Genomic DNA, 10,161 nt, shown 5'->3' on the forward strand with positions numbered 1-10,161 from the left:
TTGAAACATTACTCATTTTTTTTTCCATGCTGCAGTCTAATTGATAACCTTCTGCACATGTTTACTTCTATCAGTCTGAATGTGTTCTGACAATTGTTTTGAAATTGCTAGTTCAACTAACTGCAAAACAAACAGTTTAAATGTATCCTTTCCTATTACTGTAACTTTGAGCAAAAAAGATTTTTATTTTGCAATTTACAAAATCCCATGAATGTTGCCTTTTAACTTTTAACATGTTATGCTACAACTATTTACATTACATGCACTGTATACACAATTCTTTGATTTTTACTCAAAATATTTTATAATATAGTAAAAAAAAAAGTGTTGCACATAACAGCAACTCCTAGTGGTTTTGAATTGCTGTTCTCCCATTTGTTTTTTCTGGTAGTATTGTAACAATACTGAATATCATGTACTAGAACTTATTAGTATTGTGAAATAAAATATTATTTCTCACCACTGCTAGACACTTACCAAAATTTGAATGAAGAATTGCTGGAAATGCTGGAAAATCTCAACTACATTTTAGCCAATAATAAAAATCCACAAGAATAACAAAGAAATGTAAACAAGATATTATATACAACAGGTACTTTTAGTGGTTTTTAATTACTATTCTTCTTCTAGTGACTCAAATGAGAAAGTGGGACACCAAGCTGACAAAATTCAGCCCTTAGATATCCGTGTAAGGTCTCCAAATGTTGTCATCAACCAAATAGCATTTAGTGAAAAACAGAAAAAAGATGGCACATTGGTCAAAAAAAAGAAAATGTGAAAATGAAGTGAGTAAAAACATACATGGAAGGACAAATGTTACTTAAATAAAATAGAATCACTGCACTATGAACCTCATCACAAAATTGGACACACATTTTGTCCAGAAAACACAAACAAAACCTTTAAGAAGTTTGTAATCTCATTAAAAAACAAAAAAACTTGAACTTCATGTCATAGCAGCTAATTATTCAACAAGAAAGTGAATCACAAAGTTTCAAGATGCAGCATTTGAGTGACCAGGTAAAATATCCAAATGTTATCATCAAAGTAGCATGTAAATTAAATGAACAGAATGAAGATAATGGAGATAACACTGACCAAAAGAAGAAAGTATGGAAGTGAAATAACCATAAAAAGCATGGAGGAAGGGCAGATGCCACTTTAATACAATAGAAGCAAGTTTTATAACTATAACCTTATAGAAACTACTTGAATGAGAAGAACCTGTGTCAAGACTGATGCCAAATCTCCTGTCAAACTATAAAATAATATTATAAGTAATATTAAAACCATTTTATTTATATCATATCTGGTGTGAAAACAAAATTATTTCAAAAAAGTTATAAACAATAATTATGTATAAAGTCAAAGTACTTGTTGCTAGACACTTGCCTCTTTGTGGTTGTTTGTTCAATTTCAAGGAAAGCTCAATACTATTTGGACTTCACACTGACAGAACTCCTCTAGCATGCAAGTGAAAAAATATATATTTTCTATAATGTATTTTTGTAAAAATACATATGTTCTATCATTGTTTTCCTACTTGCTTATTTCAATAATAATAAAAGTACAAAGCATTTATATTCATAGGTTATGTAATTACAACTTATTAGCAAACAATGAATCATCTTGCTGTTGGAGGTAGTCAAGAAAGGTGTCAATACAACTGAGAACAATGCATGTCATGTGGAACCCTCTGGTAACTGTTCTTTAATCTATTAATTTTTCTCAAATCAATGATGTCATTACTGGAGAGCAACCTTTTGTACCGAGTTAAAGATAAATAATCAAAGAATACAGTATAAAGTACATGTTAAAAACAAACAAGTCATGTGACAAGTGCAAGTAAAAATAGAAAATAAAAATAGAAAAATTACTTTTTACACTTAGTTTATAACTTTCCAAACACACTTTATAAAGATTTGTTTGGTTTTCTTAGAAGACATATATAATCTGAAATTTGAGGCTCTACTGTAAGCTGTGCCTCATAAACACATGTCATGGTGAGGCTAATACTGCAAGTATTTTACAAATATATGCAGTATACAGATACCAGGCTAACTGTGTTTTCCAAGAAGAAGAAAAGAAAAGTTTAGCTTTTTTTTTTTTTTATTTCTTCTCAGTGACCTAGCTTTAAAGGGTAAATATTAATGACTTGTTACTGGAATGCTGTTGACATGTTAGAAGACTGATTTTCATTGCACCAGAAGCAATTACTACATGGATATTTCTTCAATGTACTAACAGTACTTGAAATATTTAATGTATAGTTATAATACAGAAAATAAAATGGCAAATTTTTCCTTCCAAAATAATTGTGCACTAAATAATATATCTATTCTGCTTAATCTGTACACTGTATCAGTTATGGCTTGACCTAGAAGATTCCTGGTCCACCCATGTCAATTTAAAACATGTAAGTGGAGGACAAATTAGTATATGATGTATTTATTAGGTAGAGTTGATGTTTTGAAATTGTTAACTTATACCTTTACACATTTGAACCTTACTTTTGACATATTAAACTTTCATCTTGTTTTTCTTCTTTGAAATGTTTAAAAAATTATGATATAGATGGTTTATGGTATACTGAAACTAAGAGACAACAGACACTTCCAATTGAATTTTGACACTTTCAGAATTTTTAATATAGCTGTTATCCTGTGCTTACATAAATGGCTGGTTTATAATCACAGCCTTATACAATAAGCATTGTCTTAGATTAAATAAATGCCTTCCTTGTACTTAATAAATCAAAAATAAGCAAACATTTGCTTAAACAAATGATAGCTACAATACCTGTAGTCTTTGTGAAAGTGAAACTAAAGACTGAGACTATGAAAGCAAGATAAAATGTAATAACGTTTTCTCTTATACTTCAAAATCACCATAAAAAATGAGCTTGCTTCAACAACAAAATAGTAAGGAGACATACAGCATTTTCATAAAAGAATGAATTCGTACCTTAAATCATGGAAAACCTAATATCTCATAAACAAGGAAGAGGAACATACGAAGCTTTATTGGCATTCTCATTTAAGAGCATGTATTAGTTTCATTCTCCAAATTTATTGCAATTTTTAGTTATTAATTTAATTATTGTCATAATGGTAAATGTTCTTGTTAAAATAATCATAACCCAAAATTCAGAGACAAATGCTGTATGCTAATTGAAAATATATGTAAAAAATGATATTGTCTTCCAGAACAGCACCTATTGTATGTTGTCATATAATAAGTAAAACCAAAGACCGAAACTATGATGAAAACAGATGCTAGTTTTAAATTCAGAATCAATAGGAAAGCAACAATAACATTTATAGTGCAGTATGGTCTGGTTTAAGTACATTATTTACAATATTGGAAACAATGCACTATGAATATGGTTATAGAATATAAATGCAGTTTTATTTTGCAAAAATTCATAACAGGCATATGCAAGACAAGTATGACTATAATGTTATTTAACTGCATTCAAAACTATAAGTGGGCATAAAAAATGAAATTAAAAAGTAATCAAATGTTTCTTTGAGTACTTATGACAATTAAATTTGTTTATAAGCACTTACAGACAACTCATGAACAATCACAATTATTTTCACTTACACTTACAACTTGCAACTAATTAAAATCGATTTAAACAATATAAACAAGTCTTCCAAACTGATGAGCACTGACTATACAAGTTTTAGTATGTAAAATATGCATTAAAAGGACAATGAAAAGAGTGAAAAATTATTATATACTTCCATTAAATTTTAAGGGTTAATAAAATCTTAGACATTTTTGGGAGAAATTATTAAGTTACAACTATAAAATAAATTTTTCTTTTTAGGTTCTATATTCTTTTTGTTTCAATCACATGATGATAAAGTATTGTAATGTTTATAAATTATAAGACAAGTATTAGGCAAAAACAAATAGCTTAATTTCACTAGTCCCACATAGTCTACTAACAGTATTGCAAGTCCTAGTAGTAATAAAATTATGGCTCATATATAAATAAAAGTGTAAATGTAGCATTACCAATAATAAAGCAAAATATATACTGCAAGCCTGAAACTGCAATGGAGAAGTTAGTTTACTGATTTATCCACATAACTGCAAAATTAAGAGAAGCCTGTAAAAGTAAAACAGCTATAAAATAACCATTACTACTAGTATAATTACTTAATATTTTAACATACAATGGACAACAGATGTTCATTTCATCCTTCAAAGTTTAATACCTTTTATTTCAAGCACACTCAGTCCATTCATAAGCAAAATAAAAATTTAAAACTACTCTATTCTACACAGAACCAACAATTCTACTTTTGAAATTTGGTCATTCTAGTGAACAGCCAATCTCAATAACTTAAATTAGTAAGTATTACTAATTAAATTAATAGCAGTACTTCTACTAATATTACTAATTACTACTGTAATATGTAGTGTAACAACTCATTCCATAACTTGTAATCTTGTATAGCTATAGTTACTATTATTTAGAGTACTACTAATATTACCTGGTAAAATAAAACTTTCAACGAAAGGCTAGACTGTCTTTTCCGAATCTTAAACTTTGTCTTCTCTTCTTACTCAAAACTTACTGTTAGTAAAAATGTCAGTCTTCAGACAAGTACAAATCACAAACTAGACTTTTTTTCTTATCGTCGTGTCAATCCCCTAGTCATTTAATTTTACTGTTGGAGTTTTTCATTTTCCTTACTGATTAAAACTACGTCATCAAATACCAGGTTATACTTTTAGTGTTATTATCTCAGTATGCAATGTAACAATTAATACTACATCTACAGCTTACCTTGCGCGTGACATCGAACATACACAAATATACCCAATTATAATGATAATCATGTGATCAATATATTATATGGACGACCTGCACACTGTAGGTTAATATATACATTTAAATTTAATCAACATATTGATGTTTTCTCTTATTACCGAAACTTCTGCTATAAATGAGACTTTTTCGATACACAAGAATATATACAAGTTACTTGTGACAAATAAAGTCACTTTTACTCAGATGTAACATCAGAAAAACAAAACAATACGATTATCAGACAACATATTTTAATAAAGGTCTGTCCTACGAAGAAGAAGAATGCCTACGTTTTGACATTATTAATGTAAAAAACAAAACATATTTTAAATGCAACCTTTAAAACGGTACAAGAGCCGGATCAGCCACATAATATGGTATACAATAAGCAAGCACGTAGCATATGATTTCGTTGTCACTCATAAATTTTCTTTTCTTCACCCTGTGGTATACAAAGAGCGAATCGAGGTCCCTATATACGCGCACTCTAAATAAAAAAAAAAAAAAAAATACTGATGAAAGTATGATTGTATGGGAATAACTTCAAATCTCTGAACTTATTTTCGCTTGAAAAAAGAAGAGTTAAACGGAATATGATTGAATCGTTTCCGCATTTAATTATGACTAAATGGTATGACTAAAGGACAAAAATATAACTTTAGGAAGTCATCTTCCGCTTTATTTTCCAAACAGGGTGATTAGCGTATGGAACAGCTTGTCTTTGTACGTGGTAGTTTGTTTTTGAATTTCGCACAAAGCTACTCGAGGGCTATCTGTGCTAGCCGTCCCTAATTTAGCAGTGTACGACTAAAGGGAAGGCAGCTAGTCATCATCACCCACCACCAACTCTTGGGCTACTCTTTTACTAACGAATAGTCGGATTGACCGTCACATATAACGTTCCCACGGCTGAAAGGGCGAGCATGTTTGGCGCGACGGGGATGCGAACCTGCGATCCTCAGATTACGAATCGCACGCCTTAACGCGCTTAGCCATGCCAGGCCATTTATTAAGTTTACAGTGAAAAACAAGCCTTTATATACGTCAAGGTGTACATCCGTATAAAGTAGTGCCAAGTTGTTAAATGATCTTTTTCATAACTAAAAATAGTTACTAGAAATTTTAGTAAAGTTTCTCTATTTTTTATTTCTTTATATTTATTTAATACATTCTTATATTTGTTACAGAATAGTTTAATAATTTTATTTTATTAATTTTTTATTAAATCCATTAACAATTAATTTTTGTATCAATAATCAATGATGACGAGAAACCCACTTGTTGAGAAATTTATATGCAAAAACGGCTCGTTTGGGCTGAGAAAACACTTTACATAGAAGAGCGAACAACGTAAAGTGTTTTCTCAGCCCAAACGAGCCGTTTTTGCATATAATTTTTGTATCAGTACTTCAAAATTACTGATAAAATATTGTAATTTATTACATAAAGGTATGGAACATTACTATTAAAAGAAGATAAGCCATAAATTAGAAAGGTAAAATGTTTTCTTTTATATAAATTATTTACATTGATATCCTTATCAATTATTTTAATTTTTAAATCTAAACAATAGTTGGGATTTGCTGTTTTTAACGTAGTCCTTGCTTATGATTTTGTTTATCTAACTTTATCAGAATTAATTTTCTTTAATATATATATATATATATATCCAGTAATTGAAATAATTATGGAAACACATAAGCAATACACATATAGGAGCGAAAAACAACAACTGCATGTCTAATTTGTACAAAGTAGTTTATAGTGAGTCACTACGCGTTATTTTCATGTTGTTATACAGATTATCAATAAATAATTTTGGATATTGTCCCAAATGTGATCTTTGGTCGCCTTTTGATTACTAATATTTACATATATATAATAAGAATTGCGTAGGCCAATAAGCTGTGGGTGTTATATTGGCATTTTTACCATCAATTTTAAGATAATGCTTTACCATATTGACTGTATACTTGGGAGGCGAATTTGTGCTGAATGAGTTATGTTCTTGGTGGAATGCTTTATAAATCAAAGTCTACTGTACTTGCCCTCAGTCAGGATGTCATCAACTGTTGCTGAATTGTGCAATACATTATCTTGACATACAGTTGAGACTCATCTCACTCAATATGTTCTGAGATCAGGAACTCATCAAACTATCAGAATAAGGATGACACAGGGAAAAGCAGCATTTTTACCAAATTCATCACTTGGTAGAAATCTGCAAATAATTAGCGAATACAGTAACTTTTCAGGAAATTACTCACTCCCATTTTAAATTATTGCAAACTTCTGGTATCCACTTCTTTCGAGAATATGGTGAGGTTCTATATATAGTACTTTCTTAAGCTATATGAGTGTGATGTCTGTATTCTTGCTTATTTTTATATATCAAAAGCCTGGTGAGTACCTCATTGGTTAATAACCAGGAAACCTTAAAGTAACCTCAGATGGTTACATCTTGTGCCCAGCACCAAAATTTGTATTAATGTTCCCACCACGTGTCCCTGCATATGTTGTACACTGACTATTATCACACTGTTGTTGATTGTTGCAAAAAAAAATTAACTTAAAATTAATTTGTAAAGAACACATATCTCCAACTTTCTCACACTCTGGCTGTGGCTCAATGGGCATTTTAACGTTTTTGTTTAGTTATAGCTTCTTTGTATTTATTTTTGAGTAGCTGCACGTACAGACAAATTCGTGATAATGTATATGTTACTATTATAGGGCCAACATGAACAATTCATTTATGTGACTGTATTGAGATCCTATTAATTTTATTTGTATGAATGTGTGACATTCCTATAATATTTGCTCTTTATAGAACTTCTGCTGCTCTACAGGGTATTTATAAAATATATATTCATTGATTCATGTATCAGGTCATAAGTATGCTTGTCCATGCCGGACCAGCAAAACTAGTTAAATAATTGAATGATAAAGGCTGGCTTGGAGGCGTTATTTTTTCGGGGGGAGTATTTAATTTAGTGAATAGTGAGACTAAAAGGTTTCTTGTTGTCCTTTAATGCTATGTTATTATTTTTTATTATTAACTTAATATTTATATATATACACTACATGGCCAAAAGTATGTGGACACCTGACCGTCACACTCATATGTGTTTGTTGAACATCTCATTCCAAAACCATGGGCATTAATATAGAGTTGGTCCCCCTTTGCTGTTATAACAGCCTCCACTCCTCTCGGAAAGCTTTTCACTAGATTTTGGGACATGGCAGCAGGGATTTGCTCCTATTCATCCACAAGAGCATTAGTGAGATCGGGCACTGATGTCGGACAAGGCCTGGCTTGCAGTCGGCGTTCCAATTCATCCTAAAGGTATTCAATGAGGTTGAGGTCATGGCTCTGTGCAGGCTAGTCAAGTTCTTCTACACCAACCTCTACAAACCATGTCTTTATGGACCTCGCCTTGTGCACGGAGGCATTGTCATGCTGAAACAAAAAGGGCCTTCTCTAAACTGTTGCCACAAAGTTGGAAGCACACAATTCTCTAGAATGTCACTGTATGCTGTAGCATTAAGATTTTCATTTACTGGAACAAAAGAGCCTAGCACAATCCATGATAAACAGCCCCAGACCATTATTCCTCCTTCACAAAACTTTTCAGTTTGCACTATGCCTTCAGGCAGGTAGAGTTCTCCTGAGATCCGCCAAACTCTGATTCGTCTGTTAGACTGCCAGATATCGAAGCGTGATTCATCACTTCAGATAACGCATTTCCATTGCTCCAAAGTTCAACGGCAGTGTACTTTATATCACTCCACCCGACGCTTGGCATTGTGCATGGCGATCTTAGTCTTGTGTGAGACTGCTTGGCTATGGAAACCCATTTCATGAAGCTCCCAACGAATAGCTCTTGTGTTGACGTTGCTTCCAAAGGCAGTTTGGAACTCAGTAGTAAGTTCTGCAGCTGTGGACAGATGATTTTTACGCGCTACGCGCTTCAGTACTTGACGGTCCTGTTCTGTGAGCTTGTGCGGCTTATCGCTTCGTGGCTGAGCTGTTGTTGCTCCTAGACGTTTCCGCTTCACAATAACAGCACCTACAATTGACCAGGGAAGCTTTAACAGGACAGAAATTTGAAGAACTAACTTGTTGGAAAGGAAGCATTCTATGACAGAGACACGTTGAAAGTCAATGAGCTTTTCAGTACGACCCATTCTATTGCCAATGTTTGTCAATGGAGATTGCATGCTTGATTTTATGCACTGAACACAATAATTAGAAGGGCTTTCCACGTACTTTTGGCCATGTAATATAGATTTAAGAAAAACGTAACCTCTTACGAGATATCATTGAGATTAAGAAGATCATATACATAAAAGCTTGGTTAAGCAACAAAAAGAGCCTTCTCTAAGCTGTTGCCACAAAGTTGGAAGCATTTTAACAACATATTTTAATTTTCAATGCATAGTGCCGTGCAAAAGTTTTAGAGTAAAGTCAAAAATTAGATTTCAGGCTAGTTTCAAAGAACTGTGGAAGATAAATCACAGCTAAACTTCAAAATTGTATTAATCTTCATATTTAGTACAACAGAAATTCAGTGAAAGGCTTGAGTTCAGCAAACAGTTTGATATTTTGTGTGTCTCCTTTTTGCTTTAATAACTGCAGAGAGTCTTTCAGGCATTAATAAGTGCCCCTTGAGATTTTACACCAAATGTCTCTAATATACTCCCATAACGTTTCTTTGAAAGCAACTTTTGATTTTCAAGTTTTTTTAACCTATCAAATTTCAGATCTGCTTAATTACGTTGCGATCTTGGCTCTGAGGGGGCCATGGTATCATTTCAATGACACCAGCAGCTTCTTTTTTAGTTAAGTAATATTTTTCATGAATGTTTATTGTCATTATCTTCTTGGTACAAGAACCTTTAATCAATAATACGCAAACCATTGGGTATACAACGATGGATCACTACCTAATAGTTGCACTGATCTGTTATTCCATCAATTTGGCAAATATCTCTTGTCACCTTAGTAGAGAAATACCTCAAACCATCACACTGCTCACCCCCATTTTAGTAGAAGGAATTATCCATTAATGTAAGTATCTTTCACTTTTCTTACGCCGGATGTACAACCTATACTTTGATTGTTTGTTTGTTTTGAATTTTGCGCAAAGCTACTCGAGGGCTATCTGCGCTAGCCGTCCCTAATTTAGCAGTGTAAGACCAGAGGGAAGGTAACTAGTCATCACCGCCCACCGCCAACTCTTGGGCTACTCTTTTACCAACGAATAGTGGGATTTACCGTCACATTAAACGCCCCCATGGCTGAAAGGGCGAGCATGTTTAGTGCGACTGGG

The 10,161-nt window shown here is 32.4% G+C and overlaps 1 protein-coding gene across 1 annotated transcript in view; it reads right to left on the reverse strand.

The window, feature by feature from the left end:
* Window positions 1-4,798, reverse strand: part of LOC143240474 (intermembrane lipid transfer protein VPS13A-like) — a 289,867-nt gene extending 285,069 nt beyond the window's left edge. Inside the window, 1 exon segment of the mRNA XM_076482942.1 lies at window positions 4,509-4,798. The gene's annotated coding sequence lies outside the window, so the exon portion shown is untranslated.
* Window positions 4,799-10,161: the final 5,363 nt, after the last annotated feature.

This window comes from Tachypleus tridentatus, chromosome 13, assembly GCF_004210375.1.
Source record: "Tachypleus tridentatus isolate NWPU-2018 chromosome 13, ASM421037v1, whole genome shotgun sequence".
Lineage (NCBI taxonomy): Eukaryota > Metazoa > Arthropoda > Merostomata > Xiphosura > Limulidae > Tachypleus > Tachypleus tridentatus.